The sequence below is a fragment of the Ceratotherium simum genome, chromosome 39, assembly GCF_057802395.1.
Source record: "Ceratotherium simum simum isolate JZ-2026a chromosome 39, ASM5780239v1, whole genome shotgun sequence".
NCBI classification, from domain to species: Eukaryota; Metazoa; Chordata; class Mammalia; order Perissodactyla; family Rhinocerotidae; genus Ceratotherium; species Ceratotherium simum.
In genome coordinates, this window is record NC_141938.1 from 7,665,024 (window position 1) to 7,684,900 (window position 19,877).

The window sequence follows — 19,877 nt, forward strand, 5'->3', positions numbered from 1 at the left end:
CAGATGCATGGAGAGCAGCCATCTGACAGCCCTCAGCCCTCAGCCCTCTTTGAGAATTGCACTCGGCTTGAGGAATATGCCTCACTCAAGCTCACCCCACTCAGATCTCTTGCCGTGGAAGCATAACTGACCGACAGCCATCTGCATCCACCACTGTGTTTGCACTGAGGTTGCTCCTGGGCTGTTCTCAGCCTCTGACTGAACACAGCAGGTACCAGTGCATGCCCATTGTCATGATCACACAATGACGTTGATGAAAAGGATCAGTTACTCCTGCCAGGATAGTGACTCCTCTTCTTGACATGAGTGACCTGAAGTGCCAGGAAGCAGAAATCAAAGAGATTTTTCCATGCGTCTGGAAGTGTTTTCCCTTTGGGAATCAAGACCTCTAACTTTGCAGAGGCCAGAGGTGTGGAGACATGAAGCACAAAATCCCCAAGTAGCTCACTGAGAGGGATGTTAGACAGCACTGCTTCTACTTCAACCCTTGATTTCTGAACCCATTTATTCTCCAAATTGGAGGTACAGCACATTATGATTGTCGTTAATTTTGATTGTTTACTGCATCCTGTAAAATATGCAGTCAGCACTTCCTGTGTATTCTAATGCCTGCACGAAATATGATCATTCTCTTTGAAATTAAACTTCCTATATCTTCCATTAAAAAAAATAACTCCCATAGTTGATACTCCCTTTAGGCTATGACTTATCACTTTCTTCCATTTCCGTGTCAAATTTTATACATGATTTATATTTGCCACCTATATTTCCTCAATATTCACTCTTCAACCCTCTCTACCTGGATTATTTCTGACCATGATCCTCTATTTGTATATTGGAGCACAGCCTAATAACAACAAAGGACTCCGTGTCACCAGAAAGTGTCAAGGGGTATTTTTCAGTCCTCATTTGGTTAGTTCTTTCAACAAAACCAAAACTATTAACCACTCTGTTTTTATTCAGAAAGGACCTCTTTGCCCCAATGACAATGTGGACACCAAGTGATCCATAAAATCTCCCAAGATTCTTCAAGGGAAGAACATCACAGAAAGTGGGTTCCTGTAGAAATTAAACTTTATTAGGGGACATTTTGCAATTTTTAAGTCCAATCAAAGAAAATGAGTTTCTATTTGAAAGAAACAAATAAATTGCTGTCATTTGCTCTTGCACACACCCAACGCTATCCATTATCTTATCTTTGTATCCCAAGGAAGCTGAATTGTTTGCAGACAGGAAAGTCAATAGAACAACTATTTAATGAGAAGCTCTGAGAATTCAACCCTTGAGACTCTGAAAAATTTAAACATGTTTCTGTTGTCCCTTACCTATAATTCTCTGATGCTAGCCAAATATAAACCCAGTTGGGCTTCCCAAAGACAGCCCTCAGAGAACAGAAAGCTTCAGTGATAACCATCAGAGAGGGTCAGTGTAGCCAGCGAGGGCTGGTGGAGTAAGATGGAGGAGGGGAGAGAAAGTATTTACTGGGCTTTTCCCTAGAGTAATGAGACTGGGACAGTCCCATATTTATTTAGTTTACCATGGTGAAGTCTCTGTGCTTTGAAAGTACTTTAGTTCCTACTGAACTGAGTCTGTTCCAGCTCTTGTTCTGTTTCCTTCTCTCTTTTTGGAATCTAGATCCTCTCTCTGATAAGAGTTATTTTCCAGAAAGTCTCCACCTCTTGTCAATTCATTCCCACAAACGTAGGCTCCTGTTGGATTTCCTGTGTCCAGTCATTTATTCATTAACTACTCACTGGAGATCTATTATACACAAGGTATTGTCTATCTTATTCCTCATGTGATTGGATTTTTTGTATTGCGTTCTTTATAACGATTTTTTTTCAGCAGATTTGACTCAATGATAGCACTTGAGAGTTCTATGTTGATTGTTCTTGTTGTTTCACCTTAGCATCCACAATATCATCTACAAATATTATAATTATTTCTGATGTTTGGTACTCAGCCCAGTTTCCTTTTCTCATCTTACCAGTCTCTTTAAATGTTCAGAAGACTATCAAGTGATTGAAGTTGGAGTAGACTGCCTTGGCCTCTTCATTAATTTAACACAAATATTTTAGCATTTTAATGAAGAATACCCTGTTGGCTGAAGTTATAAACAACCATTCTTTATTGAGTTAAGACATTGTTCTTCGTTTCCTCATTTAACAAGAGGCTCTGTCTGGGCTGCTGACTACTGTAAAAGCTGTTACATTTTCTCAAATGTATTTTCTATTGTGATTGTGGTTATGATTTCTCTTTATTGACTTATTTTTGTGATGAATTATGTTAACAAACATCACAGTATTAAACCAGCTTCCCATTCCTAATGTAGGTATTCTTATTCATCATGTATTATTCTCTTAAAATAGATGTGAATGCATGTGATTTAAGTCTACTATTCAATTTTGTGTCTATATTCAGGCATATATGAGCTTGAAGATTTCTTTTTTTGTGTCATAGTTGATGCACTGAGTCTCACTATTCATTATACATCTAATATTTGTGTGTGTTGAGCACCTACTATTTGCCAGGCACCCTGTAAGTCCCTGGAAAGACAATAGTGAGCAAAAACCCTCATGTCCTCTAACCCACAAATAAACATACAATTACCAATGTCAGAGGTAAATCAAGGAATAGTACAGGATGCTGGACTTATGGACCTCCCCCACTCTGTCCTCCTGACCATCACCCTCTGTTCTCCATCTCACTGGCCTCTCAAATCTCTTCATTCCCAAGCTCACTTACCCACAGGGCAACCGTTAATTCTGTTCCCTCAGCCCAAAATGCTTGCCCTTTCCTTATTTCTCCTGGTTAACAGTTATCCATTCGTCCTCTCACAGCTTAAATATTCACATTTCAGAGAAGTCTTTTCCACCCACCTCCCCAGAATATGTTGGTCCTCAATGATTTTTTTTTCTCTTCAATTAATCAGCATTCCCTTCATATTAATAACTGAAGATTTTTCTATCTTAGAGAATGTAAACATTTATTTACAGATCTTAAATATGACTTTCAAATTTAGAATGATTTGAATTCGGATATTTTTATCAATTTTATCAATCATATTTTTTGCAATTAATTGCACTGACTTTTAATACAGCACATCCCCATTTCTGACCATGTACACATGAGCACGCACTCTCACATACTTTGTATTTTATTTTAATGGTTGTGTGATTTTCATCCCCTCCTCTCATCTGTGTAGTCCACATGCTTTTTCCCATTCTTAGAAGAATCCACCTGGCAGGCAGTCTCTGACAGAGGGAGTCATAGGGATCTTCATTAATTAGTGCTTCATGGCAGTCAAAAGAGGTAACAGACCTATTGTGTTTATAATGATACGTTCCATCTTTGATGACTGGTCTAGTTTAAGGGAAATTTGATAAATGTAGCCAAGAAAGACAGATTTATTGTGATGTTAAGAATAGAAGCTCACATTTATCAGGTGTCCATTGTATGTCACAGGAATCACAGGAAAAATTACATGCATCATCTTATTTAATTTACTCATCAGTGTTAAACAATGTAGGAAATATTTACTACTCCCATTGTAGAGCTGAATTATGTGCAGCTGAGAGAGATTAAATAAATTTTTCAAGGTCACACAGGTAGTAAATTGGTGGAGCAAAATTCTATTCTAGGTAGTCTGACTCAAGATCCCATTTTCTAAATCACAGCTCTATACTATACCTTGGGAGAGTTATATATCAAAAATAATTTCATAAAAGGAACAGATTAATAATGATAGTAATAGTTATCATTAATTGAGATCTTACTGTGTACAAAGGCATTTCTAAACCTCACAAAGAAGATAATAACAGTAACAATACTTTTAGAAAGAAAAAAATAAGACATTTGAGAGTTAACTGTGACATCAATAGGAAGCATCAGGTCACAGAATTAAAATTCTTTGCCTTGAAATTCCATATCTTAATCACCATTATAGAGTTATTAGAATGAATGAAGTTTGGATATTACCAAAGAAAAGATCTTCAAAGTCTTCAATTATTTTGGGAAAATCACATCAACGTAGAAATTGGTTTAGGTCCATATATTTGAATAGAGGAATTAGAACCAGTGAGTAGGAGATAAAGAGAGAGAGAGAGACATTCTTGCTAAATGAAGAAAGTCTGAATGATTTCACACATCTAAAATGGAAATGGGCTCCCACTTGACTGAGTGAATCACTGTCATAGGAAAGACTCAACAGAGGGTGAAGTCTTTCCACCTAAAGGTGGAATCAAGAGGTGCTGACAGCTGAGTTGCCAGTTGGATGTTCATTGAACACTGCTTTTGCCCCCTTTTCCAGCAGACATGCCAACTACGTGGAAGCAGAAAACCACACAGAAGTCTCAGAATTCCTCCTCCTGGGTCTCTCAGAGGATCCTGAACTGCAACTCCTTCTCTTTGGAGTGTTTCTGTCCATGTACCTGGTCACTGTGCTTGGGAACCTGTTCATCATCCTGGCCATCAGCTCTGACTCCCACCTCCACACCCCCATGTACTTCTTCCTCTCCAACCTTTCCTTTGTTAATATCTACTTCAACACCACCAGCATTCCAAAGATACTAGTGAACATCCGGGCGCGGACCGAAGACATCTCCTACATAGGATGACTCACTCAGGTATATTTTTTAATGGTTTTTGTTGGAATGGATGGTTTCCTTCTGACTATGATGGCCTATGACTGGCTTGTGGCCATCTGCCCACGCCGCCCCCTCAACCGCCTGCACTACATGGTCCTCATGAACCCATGCTTCTGAGGCTTTCTGGTTGTAATGTCTTGGTTTATCATTTTATCTGATTCCCTGTTTCATATTCTACTGAAGATGCAGCTGACTTACTGTATGGGCACTGAAATTCCACATTTCTTCTGCGAACTGGCCCAGGTTCTGAAATTAGCCTGCTCTGACAACTTCATCAATAACGTCTCCTTGTATGTGGCCACTGTCCTGCTGTGTGTGTTTCCTCTCACTGGGATTCTTTCTTCTTACTCTCAGATTGTTTCCTCCTTAATGAGGATGTCCTCTGCAGGGGGAAAATATGAAGCCTTTAGCAGAAGTATGGTTTGCAAATATCTTCTCCCAATTGTTAGGTTGTCTTTTCGTTTTGTTGATGGTTTCCTTTGCTGTGCAGAAGCTTTTTAGTTTGATGTAGCCCCATTTGTTTATTTTTTCTATTGTTTCTCTTGCCCGGTCAGACGTGGCGTTTGAAAAGATGTTGCTAAGACCGATGTCGAAGAGCGTACTGCCTATGTTTTCTTCTAGAACTTTCACAGTTTCAGGTCTTACATTCAAGTCTTTAATCCATTTGGAGTTAATTTTTGTGTATGGTGTAAGGTAAGGGTCTACTTTCATTGTTTTGCATGTGGCTATCCAGTTTTCCCAACACCATGTGTTGAAGAGACTTTCTTTTCTCCATTGTATGTTCTTGGCTCCTTTGTCAAAGATTAGCTGTCCATAGATGTGTGGGTTTATTTCTGGGCTTTCGATTCTATTCCATTGATCTGTGTGTCTGTTTTTGTGCCAGTACCATGCTGTTTTGGTTACTATAGCTTTGTAGTATATTTTGAAATCAGGGAGTGTGATACCTCCAGCTTTGTTCTTTTTTCTCAGGATTCCTTTAGCTATTCGGGGTCTTTTGTGGTTCCATATAAATTTTAGGATTCTTTGTTCAATTTCTTTGAAAAATGTTGTTGGAACTTTGATAGGGATTGTATTGAATCTATAGATGGCTTTAGGAAGTATGGACATCTTAACTATGTTAATTCTTCCAATCCAAGAGCACAGAATATCTTTCCATTTCTTTGTGTCTTCTTCAATTTCTTTCAGAAATGTTTTTATAGTTTTTGGTGTACAGATCTTTCACCTCTTTGGTTAAGTTTATTCCTAGGTATTTTATTCTTTTTGTTGCAATTGTAAATGGGATGGTATTCTTAATTTCTCTTTCTGCTACTTCGTTGTTAGTGTACAGAAATGCAACTGATTTTTGTATGTTGATTTTGTATCCTGCAACTTTACCATATTCGTTTATTACTTCTAAAAGTTTTCTGGTGGATTCTTTAGGGTTTTCTATATATAAAATCATGTCATCTGCAAATAGCGACAGTTTCACTTCTTCCTTTCCAGTTTGGATCCCTTTTATTTCTTTCTCTTGCCTGATTGCTCTGGCTAGGACTTCCAGTACTATGTTAAATAGGAGTGGTGACAGTGGGCATCCTTGTCTGGTTCCTGTTCTTAGAGGGATGGCTTTCAGTTTTTCACCATTGAGGATGATATTAGCTGTGGGTTTCTCATATATGGTCTTTATTATGTTGAGATACTTTCCTTCTATACCCATTTTATTCAGAGTTTTTATCATAAATGGATGCTGTATCTTGTCAAATGCTTTCTCTGCATCTATTGAGATGATCATGTGATTTTTATTCTTCATTTTATTAATGTGGTGTATTACGTTGATTGATTTGCGAATGTTAAACCATCCCTGCATCCCTGGAATAAATCCCACTTGATCATGGTGTATAATCTTTTTAACGTATTGTTGTATGCGATTTGCCAGTATTTTGTTGAGGAGTTTTGCATCGATGTTCATCAGTGATATTGGTCTGTAATTTTCTTTTTTTGCTTTGTCTTTGTCTGGTTTTGGTAGCAGGGTAATGTCAGCTTCGTAGAATGAGTTAGGGAGCTTCCCCCCTCCTCAATTTTTTGGAAGAGTTTGAGAAGGATAGGTATTAAGTCTTCTTTGAATGTTTGGTAGAATTCACCTGGGATGCCGTCTGCTCCTGGACTTTTATTTTTGGGGAGGTTTGTGATTACTGTTTCGATCTCCTTACTGGTGATTGGTCTATTCAAATTCTCTACTTCTTCTTGATCCAGTTTTGGAAGGTTGTATGATTCTAAGAATTTATCCATTTCTTCCAGATTGTCGAATTGGTTGGCATATAGGTTTTCACAGTATTCTCTTATAATCTTTTGTATTTCTGAGGTGTCTGTTGTAACCTCTCCTCTTTCATTTCTGATTTTACTTATTTGTGCATTCTCTCTTTTTTTCTTGGTGAGTCTAGCTAAAGATTTGTCAATTTTGTTGATCTTTTCAAAGAACCAGCTCTTGGTTTCATTAATTTTTTCTATTGTTTTTTTTGGTCTCTATTTCATTTATTTCTGCTCTGATTTTTATTATTTCCCTTTTTCTACTGATTTTGGGCTTGGTTTGTTCCTCTTTTTCCAGTTCCTTTAGGTGCATTGTTAGATTGTTTATTTGAGATTTTTCTTGTTTGTTGAGATAGGCCTGTATCGCTATAAACTTCCCTCTTAGAACCGCTTTTGCTGTATCCCATAAATTCTGGCATGTCGTATTTTCATTTTCATTTGTCTGCAGGTATTTTTTGATTTCTTCTTTGATTTCTTCATTAACCCAGTCGTTATTCAGTAGCATTTTGTTTAATCTCCACGTATTTGTGGCTTTTCTGATTTTCTTCCTATAGATGATTTCTAGTTTCATACTGTTGTGGTCAGAAAAGATGCTTGGTATTATTTCAGTCTTCTTAAATTTATGGAGACTTGTTTTGTGGCCTAATATGTGATCAATCCTGGAGAATGTTTCATGTGCATTTGAAAAGAACGTGTATTCTTTGGTTTTTGGATGGAATGCTCTGTATACATCCACTAGGTCCATCTGTTCTAGTGTGTCGTTTAAGGCAAATATTTCCTTATTGATCTTCTGTTTGGATGATCTATCCGTTGGTGTAAGTAGAGTGTTAAAGTCCCCTACTATTATTGTGTTACTGTCTATTTCTGTTTTTATGTCTGTTAATAATTGCTTTATATATTTAGGTGCACCTACATTGGGTGCGTAGATATTTACAAGTGTTATATCCTCTTGTTGGATTGTTCCCTTGATCATTATGTAATGCCATTCTTTGTCTCTTTTTACAGTTTTTGTTTTAAAGTCTATTTTGTCTGATATGAGTACTGCGACCCCAGCTTTCATTTCATTGCCATTTGCGTAGAGTATCTTTTTCCGTCCCTTCACTTTCAGTTTGGGTGTGTCTTTAGGTCTGAAGTGTGTCTCTTGTATGCAGCATATATATGGGTCTTGTTTTTTAATCCAGTCAGCCACCCTATGCCTTTTAACTGGAGCATTTAGTCCATTGACGTTCAAAGTAGCTATTGATAAGTATGTACTTACTCCCATTTTTAAACTTTTTTTTCCCTCAGTGTTTTAGTAGTCCTTCTCTGTTCCTTTCTTCTTCTATACAGAATTGATGGTCACTTTCGTTTGACCTCTGTCTGAAAGCTGTACTCTTTAACTCCCTTCCTCCCTCCTTTTATGTTTTTGATATCATATCTAACCTCTTTTTTGTACATTTGTATCCATTACGTTCTAATCATGGAAATAGATAATTTGTCCTATTTGCAGGTCCTCTCTTTTCCCCTTAAATCAGTCCCTTTAACATTTCTTGTAGCACTGGTTTCTTGGTGACTAACTCCTTTAATTTTTGCTTATCTGGGAAAATTTTGATCTCTCCTTCCATTTTGAATGATAACCTTGCTGGGTAGAGTATTCTTGGCTGTAAGTTTTTTCCTTTTAGCACTTTAAATATATCGTGCCACTCTCTTCTAGCCTGTAAGGTTTCTGCTGAGAAGTCAGCTGATAGCCTTATGGGGTTTCCTTCGTATGTAACTTGACATTCTCTTGTGGCTTTTAGGATTCTCTCTTTATCTTTAATTCTGGACATTTTGATTATGATGTGTCTTGGTGTGGGCCTCTTTGGGTTTATCTTGTTTGGGGCTCTCTGTGCTTCCTGTACCTGGATGTCTGTTTCCTTCCTTAGGTTAGGGAAGTTTTCATCTATTATTTCTTGAAATACATTCTCTGCCCCCTTGTCTCGCTCTTCTCCTTCCGGGACACCTATAAGACGGATGTTAGTGCTGTTGATGTTGTCCCAGAGGTCCCTTAGACTGTCCTCACTCTTTTTAATTCTTTTCTCTTTTACCTGTTCACCTTGGGTAATTTCTTCTAGTCTTTCGTCCAGCTCACAGTTCCGTTCTTCTGTATCCTCTACTCTGCTTTTGAGTCCCTCTAATGAATTTTTCATTTCCAGTATTGTATCCTTCATTTCTAATTGGTTCTTTTTTATATCTTCCATTTCTTTGTTGACATTCTCACTGAGTTCATCTATTCTTCTCCCAAGATCAGTGAGCATCCTTTACACTCTTAGTTTGAACTCTCTGTCGGGTAGGTTGCTCATTTCTGTTTCACTTAGTTCCTTTTCTGGGGTTTTGTCCTGTTCCCTTACTTGGAATGTATTCCTTTGCCGCCTCATTTTGCCTCTTTCCCTGTGCTTGTGTCTACGTATTAGGTAGGTCAGCTAGGTCTCCTGCTCTTGGATAGGTGACCTTATGTAAGTGATGCCTTAGGAGGCTTCCAGGGTGCTTCCCTCAGTTCTCAATGTTCCAGGGATGACCCCTATGTGGGCTATGTGTGTCTGTCTGTTGTGGCCTGTTTGCTCTCCCTCTAGGCACCCAGGGAGGCTGAGTTATGCTCCTGGCCAGCTGTTGTAATGCTCAGCTGCTTGTAGTTGTTGTGGGCCCTTCAGTCTCTTTATCAGGTGTCGGGAGCCCCAGCACAGTCGGCTGCAAGTTCTAATACCACATTTGTGTTGCAGTATTTCTTTTAAGTGAGTAGGCCCCCAGCGTGGCAGGTTGTTAGGCTCAGGGCCTTACAATTGCTGTAAGCCTCTAGCCTATTAGGTCTCTTGTCAGCTCTCTGAGGATTGCAGCTGGGTGGGGCTGGCCTCAGGCACAGGAGCACCCAATCGTTTCAGGCTTTGGAAGGTGGGGCAAACCTCCTATGTGGGTCTTTGAGAAGCACAAGTCTTCTGCAGCTGACAAACCCTGCCACCCACAGGTCCACACACACAGTCAACACAGTCTTGGCCCGTGTGAGCGCCCCGACCTCCCCAAGCGGACCCAGTCTCTCCACGGCGGGAGCCCCACACACTCCGCCACTGCCGCACACTCTCCACCCGCTCCTTGTGCACACCCTGCCCTGCTCAAGTCGGCTCAGTTGCCAGGCTGCAGAGAATCCAGTCACCAATCTATGCAGGCCCACAAGTTGCCTGAGGGCTTGTTGTTGGGTGGGGCCAGTCTCTAGGGTGGGCTGCCTGCCCTGGCTGAGCTGGATTAAATCGGTGCTCTAGCGGGTGGGGCAGACCCTGGGCTAGCAGGCCTCAGGGAGAACTCCAATGGCGTCTGTCAGCACGCCTACACCAGGCCACAACAATGGGCGCCGCCAATGTCCCAGTCCCTGGAGAGGTCTCACCCCTCACCGAGATGCACTCAGGGCCTATTAGGTGAGTCTCTTGTCACCAAAGCACTGTGCACCTTTCTTTCTGGTGATTTTAGGATGCTTTCTGAAAGGGGTGAGTTTGCGCACGGACCCTTTAAGAGCCAGTTTTAGTTTCTTTGTGAACAGGGTTTTCTGGGGGTACTCCCCAATGCTTTAGTAGCAGGCAAAGTCAGATATTATGCCGCTGGTCTCGATTGTGCTGGGTCCACAAAATGCCCACAGCGGGGGCGCTCCCCGGCTCAGGGCCCCGCACCTCCAGGGAGGCCTGCGTACCTGTGAGCTGCTCCCGGCGGCCGTGAAGCTGGCGGCTTGTGAAGGCGGCGTTTTTCCTCTCCAGAAGGGAGTCTCTGCCTCTTCTACCTCAGTTAGGATTGTCCGTTGTTGCAGGAGTTCCTCTTATCCAGTTTTCAGTTCTGTCTCAGGGGTAATTTTTCCACGAGTAGTTGTAAATTGGCTGTGTTCACGGGAGGAGGTGAGTTGCGAGTCTGCTTACGCTGCCATCTTGACTCCACCTTCTACCCACCATGGTAATTAAATAATTGCTTCTATAATTATTTATTAGTGATTGCCTCTTAAAAACCTCTACCTGAACTTGGAATGCCATCCCTTCTTAACTTTGGGGAGAACTTACGCTATCCTTTATCCTTTCTTTATCCTTCATATTCCAATCTGCATGCAATATTACAATTTCCAATGTCATAGGGATGTTCCACCTTTCTTTTTCTTTCAGTGAAAATGAAACTCACTCCTCGACCCATACTCCCCTTTGAGTATTGCTCCAAACTTTTGGAGAATTTGGTCTATACTTGCTACTTCCATTTCCACTCTGTTCACTCTCTCTTCAACCAAATCACCTGGAGCCTTTCTACCTCCATCACAAATTGCTCTCCCAGAGGTCTGAAGAGATCTTATGTATCCAATAAATTTTTAGGGATATTTACACTCTTCAAAATGCCTGATTTTTCAGTAAAAATATCTCTAGTGTCTGCCTTCTCTTTCTTGAAATGGAACTGTTCTCATTCATTTCATTTTTTGTGACAGTGGGATTCTGAGGGTCAAGTCTTTGGGCTCCATGTTCTATGGGACAGGCCTGGGGTTCTACCTTAGTTCTGCTGTGATTCTTCCCGGAGGAGCCCAATAGCTTCAGTGATGTGGACCATGGTCACATCTATGCTGAACCCCTTCATCTACAGCTTGATGTACCATGCTCAGTGTTCTATTGCTATTAAAAAAAATAACACGTTTAGCTGCTTAAAACAGTGTGCATTTTTTTATTGATATCTTAATAGTTTATAACATTGTGAAATTTTTGTTGTACATTATTGCTTGTCAATCACCATGTACATGTCTCCTTTCACCTCTTGCGCCCACCCCCCGACCCCCATTACCCCTGGTAACCACAATACAGTTTTCTCTGTCCATGTGTTGTTTTATATTCCACATGTGAGTGAGATCATATGGTATTTGTCTTTCTCTTTCTGGCTTATTTCACTTAACATAATACCCTCCAGGTCCATCCATGTTGTTGCAAATGGGACAATTTTGTCTTTTTTTATGGCTGAGTAGTATTCTGTTGTATATATATATCACATCTTCTTGACCCAATCATCAGTCGAGGGACACTTGGGTTGCTTCCACTTCTTGGCTATAGTGAATAATGCTGCAATGAATATAGGGGTCTGTAAGCCTCTTTGGATTGTTGATTTCAGGTTTGTTGGATAGATTCCCAGTAGTGGCATAGCTGGATCATAGGGTATTTCTATTTTTAATTTTTTGAGGAATCTCCATACTGTTTTCCATAGAGGCTGCCCAAGTTTACATTCCCACCAGTTGTGTATAAGTGTTCTCATTTCTCCACTTCCTCTCCAACATTTGTTGTTTTTAGTCTTGGTGATTATAGCCATTCTAACGGGCGTGAGGTGATATCTTAGTGTTGTTTTGATTTGCATTTTCCTGATGATTAGTGATGCTGAACATCTTTTCATGTGCCTATTGGCCATCTGTATATCTTCTTTGGAGAAGTGTCTGTTCATTTTCTCTGCCCATTTTTTGATTGGGTTGTTTGTTTTTTTGTTGTTCAGTTGTGTGAGTTCTTTATATATTATGGGGATTAACCCCTTGTCAGATATATGTTTTGCAAATATTTTTTGCCAGCTGGCGGGTTGTCTATTCATTTTGATCCTTGTTTCATTTGTCGTGTAGAAGCTCTTTAATCTGATGAAGTCCCACTTGCTTATTTTTTCTTTAGTTTCCCTAGTCCGAGTAGGCATGGCATCTGAAAAGATTCCTTTATGACCAATGTCAAATAGTGTGTTGCCTATATTTTCTTCTATGAGTTTTATAGTTTCAGGTCTCACCTTCAGGTCTTTGATCCATTTTGAGTTAATTTTTGTGAATGGCGATAGCAGGTAGTCCATTTTCATTCTTTTGCATGTGGTTGTCCAGTTTTGCCACCACCATTTATTGAAGAGACTTTCCTTTCTCCGTTATATGTTCTTAGCTCCTTTGTCAAAAATTAGCTGTCCGTATATGTCTGGTGTTATTTCTGGGCTTTCAGTTCTGTTCCATTGATCTGTGTGTCTGTTTTTGTACCAGTACCATGCTGTTTTAAACAGTTTTATTTATTTTTTGTGAGGAAGATCAACCCTGAGCTAACATCCATGCCAATCCTCCTCTTTTTTTCCCCAAAGCCCCAGTAGATAGTTGTATGTCATAGTTGCACATCTTTATATTTGCTGTATGTGGGATGTGGCCTCAGCATGGGCGGAGAAGCGGTGCATCAGTGCATGCCCGGGATCCGAACCCGGGCCGCCAGTATTGGAGCAGACGCACCCAACCACCAAGCAACGGGGCCGGCCCCGTGCTGTTTTGATTACTATTGCTTTGTAGTATGTTTTGAAGTCAGGGATTGTGATACCTCCTGCTTTGTTCTTTTTTCTTAGGATTGCATTAGCTATTCAGGGCCTTGTCTTGCCCCATATGAATTTTAGTATTCTTTTTCCTATGTCCATGAAGAATGTCGTTGGGATTCTGATGGGATTGTGTTGAATCTGTAGATTGCTTTAGGTAATATAGACATTTTAACTATGTTTATTATTCCATTCCATGTGCATGGGATATCTTTCCATTTCTTTATGTCATTATCAATTTCTTTCAATAATGTCTTGTAGTTTTTATTGTATAAGTCTTTCACCTCCTTGGTAAGATTTATTCCTAGGTATTTTATTCTTTTTGATGTGATTGTAAATGGTATTATCTTTTTGAGCTCTCTTCCTGTTAGTTCATTATTAGCATACAGAAATGCAACTGATTTTTGTAGGTTGATTTTGTACTCTGTGACTGTTCTGTAATGGTTGATTATTTCTAATAGTTTTCCAATGGATTATTTAGGGTTTTCTATATATAAAATCATGTCATCTGAAAATAGTGAGAGTTTCACTGCTTCATTGCCTATTTGTATTCCTTTTGTTCCTTTTTCTTGCCTAATTACTCTGTCCGTAACCTCCAGTACTATGTTGAATAAGAGTGGCAAGAGTGGGCAGCTTTGTCTCATTCCTGTTCTCAGAGGAATGGCTTTCAGACTTTCCCCATTGAGTATGATGTTGGCTGTGGGTTTGTCATAAATAGTCTTTATTATGTTGAGGTACTTTCCTTCTATATCCATTTTGTTGACAGTTTTTATCATAAATGGATGTTGGATCTTGTCAAATGCCTTCTCTGCATCCGTTGAGATGACATGTGGTTTTTATTCCTTGTTTTGTTCATGTGGTGTATCACGCTGATTGATTTGCAGATGTTGAACCATCCCTGCATCCCTGGTATAAATCCCACTTGATCATGGTGTATGATCTTTTTAATGTATTGCTGTATTCGGTTTGCCAATATTTTGTTGAGGATTTTTGCATCCATGTTCATCAGTGATATTGGCCTGTAATTTTCCCTCTTTATCTTGTCTTTGTCTGGCTTTGGTATCAGGGTGATGTTGGCCTCATAGAATGAGTTAGGAAGTGTTCCATCTTACTCTATTTTTATGAATAGTTTGAGAAGGATATATATTAAATCTTCTTTGAATGTTTGGTAAAATTCACCAGAGAAGCCATCTGGTCCTGGACTTTTATTTTTGGGGAGGTTTTTGATTACTATTTCAATCTCTTTACTTGTGATTCATTTATTCAGATTCTCTATTTCTTCTCGATTCGGTTTTGGGAGGTTGTATGAGTCTAAGAAATTATCCATTTCTTCTAGATTGTCCAATTTGTTGGCATATAATTTCTCATAGTGTTCTCTTATAATCCTTTGTATTTCTGTGGTATCCATTGTAATTTCTCCTCTTTCATTTCTAATTTTATTTATTTGAGCTTTTTCTCTTTTTTTCTTAGTAAGTCTGGTTAAAGGTTTGTCAATTTTGTTTATCTTCTCAAAGAACCAACTCTGTTTCATTAATTCATTCTACTATTTTTTTGTCTCAATTTCATTTATTTCTGCTCTAACTTTTATTATTTCTGTCCTTCTGCTGACTTTGGGCTTTGTTTTTTCTTCTTTTTCCAGTTCTGTTAGGTGTAATTTAAGATTTATTTGGGATTCTTCTTGTTTGTTAAGGTGGGCCTGTATTGCTATGAATTTTCCTCTCAGGACTACTTTTGCTGCATCCCATATGAGTTGGTATGGTGTATTTTCATTTTCGTTTGTTTCCAGATATTTTTTGATTTTTCCTTTAATTTCATCAATGATCAATTGGTTGTTCAGTAGCATGTTGTTTAATCTCCACATCTTTGTCACTTTCCCAGTTTTTTCTTGTGGTTGACTTCCAGTTTCATAGCATTATGGTCTGAAAAGATGCTTGTTATGATTTCAGTCTTCTTGAATTTATTGAAGCTTGCCTTGCTTCCCAACATATGGTCTATCCTTGAGAATGTTCCATGTGTGCTTGAGAAGAATGTGTAGTCAGCTGTTTTTGGATGGAGTGCTCTGTATGTGTCTACTAGGTCTATCTCATCCAGTTTTTCATCTAAGTCCACTGTTTCTTTATTGACTTTTTGTCTGGATGATCTATCTATTGATGTAAGTGGGGTATTAAGATTTCCTACTATTATTGTGTTGTTGTTAATATCTCCTTTTAGGTTTGTTAATAGTTGCTTTATGTACTTTGGTGCTCCTATGTGGGGTGCATATATATTTATAATTGATATGTCTTCTTGGACATAAAATGGAGTGTCCCTTTTATCATTATATATTGCCCCTCTTTGTCTCTCTTAACACGTTTTGAGTCTACTTTCTCTGATATGAGTATGGCAATACCTGCTTTCTTTTGTTTGCCATTAGCTTGGAGTATTGTCTTCCATCCTTTCACTCTGAGTCTGTGCTTGTCTTTAGAGCTGAGATGTGTTTCTTGGAGGCAGCATATTGTTGGGTCTTGCTTTTTAATCCATCCTGCCACTCTGTATCTTTTGATTGGAGAGTTCAATCCATTTATATTTAGAGTAATTATTGATATATGAGGGCTTAATGTTGCTGTTTTATTGCTTATTTCCTAGTTCTTTTGTATTTCCTTTGTTTCTTGTCCCTTGTGTTTCAGACAGCCAATTCAGTTTGGTTATTGTGTCTTATGACTCTTTTGGTTTTCTCTTTACTTATCATATGTGATTTTGTTCTGATTATTTGTTTAGTGGTTACCTTGATGTTTATATAAAAAATCTTGTGTATGAGATAGTCCATTATCCGATGGGCTCTTATTTCCTTATACTGAATCAATCGATCTCTTCCCTCTTCCCCTTCCAAGTTATTCTTGTCACAACTTATTCTATCTTGTGTTGTGGGTGTGTGTTTAAAGTGATGAGGTTATATTTATTTTTGGTGTTTTCCTTCCTTTGATCTTTGATTTTTTGTATTTAAGCAGTTGATAACCTATTCTGGTAAAGATCTACTATTTTCCTGATTTTGTCTATCTATTTTTCTCCTTGCTCCAAGCTTTGTATTCTCTTTCTCTTTTTTTCAGGCCTGAGGGCCTTTTTGAGCTTTTCTTTAGTGGGGGTCTCGTGGCCATGAACTCCCTTAGCTTTTGTTTATCTGGGAAAGTTATTATTTCTCAATCATATCTTAAGGATATTTTTGCTGGATAGGGTATTCTTGGCTGAAAGTTTTTGTCTTTCAGTATTTTGAATATATCATTCCAGTGTCTCCTAACCTGTAAAGTTTCTGTTAACAAATCTGCTGAGAGCCTGAGGGGAGTTCCTTTGTATGTTTTTTTTTGTTTGTTTTTGTCTAGCTGTCCTTAATATTGTTTCTTTGTCATTGACTTTTGCCAGCTTTACTACTACATGCCTTGGAGTGGGCCTTTGTCTGTTGACATATTTAGGCGACGTATTGGCTTCACTTACTGGTATTTCCTGCTCCTTCTCCAGATTTGGGCAGTTTTCAGCTATTATTTCCTTGAATAGGCTCTCTGTTCCTCTCTCTCTTTCTTCTCCCTTAGGAATACTTATAATTCTTATGTTACATTTCCTAATTGAGTTGGATATTTCTTGGAGACTTTCTTCATTTCTTTTTAGTCTTAGTTCTCTCTCCTCCTCCATCTGGAGCATATCTGTATTCCTATCCTCTATAATGCTAATTCTTTCCTCCATATTGTCAGCTCTGTTGTTTAGAGATTCCAGATTCTCCTTTATCTCCTCCATTGTGGTCTTCATCTCCACCAATACCGGTTGGTTTTTCTTTATGATTTCAATCTCTTTTGTGAAGAAACTCCTTATCTCGTTGAATTGTTTATCTGTGTTTTCTTGTATTTTGCTGAGCTTTTTTATTATAACTATTTTGAATTCTCTGTCATTTTGATTGTGGATTTCTGTGCCTTCAGGGTTGATTTCTGAGTGCTTGTCATGTTCCTCCTGGTCTGGCAATTTAATGTACTTTTCCATCATGCTTGCTGTATTGGCTTTGTTTTTCCTCATCCTGGAAATATCTGGTTGCAGTTTCCACCTGTTCCACAGCCCCCTGTGCTCTGCTGTGGCTGCCTGCACTCAGTAGCGGCTGCTCGGCCATGGCTGCTCTGACTGGTTGGCTGAGCTGCAGTGTCTGGCATGTGGGGGAAAGGGGCTCTCTCTTTTGCCCACTGGGTCCCTGGGGTGGGGGCTTCTCACTTGCCCATCATTATCCACTCTCCTGGGGTGTTCAAATGTGGGTGGCACCCCTGCAGCAGTGCTGAGTCCTCTGTGTGGGAGTTTCCCACTGGCTGAGAGAGCCTGAAGAGCTATGGTTTCCTCGCAGAGGGCCACCCCTCCCCCCCTCTGGGAGCTGCGTGACCCGAATTGCTGATCCGATGGGGAGGTGGAGGATTTTTCCTTACCTCTCCCCACTTCCTCTGGGGGCCGCAGCACGTCCACCCTCAGGTGTGCGGCAGTGTGTGTCTTCTGATGTCCCTTTGTGCTGCGTGAGTGTCCCTTCTTGGTCTATGAATGTCCCTTTTGTTGTATCTTATCAGTGGAAGAGTTTACAGGAAAGCTCACTCCACCATGATGCTGACATCCACAATGTACTTTTTTTAATCTCACAGTTTTGTAGGTCAAAAGCCTGGCTTAGCTTAACTGGGTTCCCTGGTCCGAGAATAACAAGGTGAAAATCAAGGTGCCAGCCAGGCTGAATCATCATCTGGGGGCTCTAGGGAAAAATTGCTTCTAAACTCATTTGAGTTGCTGGCAGAATTCAGTCCTTTGTGATTATAAGACTGAAGGCCCTGTATTAGTTTCCTATGGCTGCTATAAAAATTATCACAAACTAAGTGTCTTAAGACAAAATACATTTATCATCTTACGATTCTAGATGTCAGAAGTCTAAAATGAGTCAGCAGTGGTGCATTCCTTCTGGAGTCTCTAGGAGAGAACCCGTTCCTTGTCTTTTCCAGTTTCTAGAGGCCACTGATATTCCTTGGTCCCTGGCCCCCTTCCTACAACTTTAAAGCTAGTAATGTAGTCAGTCTCTCTCTCTCTCTCTCGATCTCTCTCTCATCTGCTTCCATTTTCACATCTCCTTTTCTCATTCTGATCTTCTTCATGTCTTCTTACAAAGATCTTTGTCACTACACTGGGACTTGGGCCCACTTAGGTAATCCAGAATAAACTCCCCATCTCAAGATCCTTCATTTAGTCATATCTGCAAAGTCCCTTTTGCCATGTAAGTTATATATTCACAGATTCCAGTGACTGTGAAATGGGCATTTTGGACTCTATTATTCTATCTGACACAGTCCCTATTGCTTAGTAGCTGTCAACCTAGGGACACATTCAACTCATAGAAGCTCCCTTCATTCATTAACACTATACCCTTTCATTGTTCAAGGAATCAATCACATGTCAAATCATTCTAGTGCTTCTAATCTCCTACTTCCTCTTCTTTGATCTATTGGAGAAAACTCTGTTGTTTTAGAGCTCATATGATTAGATTCGGATCATCCAGATAATCTCCTATTTTAGGTCGAGTTGGGACCTTAATTTTATTAAATGTCTTCCTATATATTCAATTATTTTTTTTATCTCTTCCATACTCGATACTCCCCTTAGGCTATGATTTACCTCTGTCCTCCTCTTCCCTGTTAAACTTTATATATGATTTATGCTTGCCACTGATGTTGCCTCATTACTCACTCTACCTGGATTATTTCTGCCCCTGACCCTGACCCTCTACTTAGAGGTAATAAATGCAGCCCTCCTTAATATCAACAAAGGCCTCCATGTCACTGGCAAATGTAAAGGGATATTTTTAAGTCTTCATATAGTTAGTCCTTTCAATACAACCAAAACTACTAATCAGTCTAATTTTCTTCAGAAATGTCTCTTTGCCTCCATGACTTTTTTGACATTAAGTGATTCATAAAATCTCTCAAGATTCTTCAAGGGAAGAAGATCACAGAAAGTTGGTTCCTGGGTTTGGCTCCTGGAGAAATTAAACTTCCTTAGGGGACACTTTATAATTTTTAATTCAAGTAAAAGAAAGATGAGTTTCTCCTTGAATGAAATAAATTCATTTCTCCCATTGCTGCTTGCACAGACACAACATTGGCAGAAAATTTTCCACTTTATTATCTTTATATCCCAAGGGACCTGTATCACTTGGAGAGAAGAAAGTGAATAGAACAATTTATTTAATGAGGAGCACTGAGTATTCAACCTTTGAGAGTTGGAAACTTTAAACATGTTTCTGTTGTCCCTCACATATAATTCTATGATCTCAGACAAGTGCAAACCCAATTGGGCATCCCAGGGGCAGACTTCAGAGAACAGAAAGCTTCAGTGATAACCATCAGAGAGGGTCAGTGTATCCAGTGAGGGCTGGTGGAGTAAGAAGGCAAAGAGGAGAGAAAGTGTGTACTGGGATTTACCTCTAGAGTAATGAGACTAGGACAGTCCCATATTTATTTAATCTACAATGGTACAGTCTCTGTACTTTGAACGTACTTTAGTTTCCACTGAATCCAGTCTTTTCCAGCTCTTGTTCTCTTTCCTTCTGTCTCTTTCTAGAATCTAGAGCCTCTATCT

The 19,877-nt window shown here is 39.4% G+C and overlaps 1 pseudogene; it reads left to right on the plus strand.

Annotated features, from left to right (window-relative positions):
* The first annotated feature begins 419 nt into the window (after positions 1-419).
* LOC106803910 (olfactory receptor 7D4-like) lies at positions 420-19,866 on the plus strand (annotated as a pseudogene).
* The last annotated feature ends 11 nt before the right edge of the window (positions 19,867-19,877 follow it).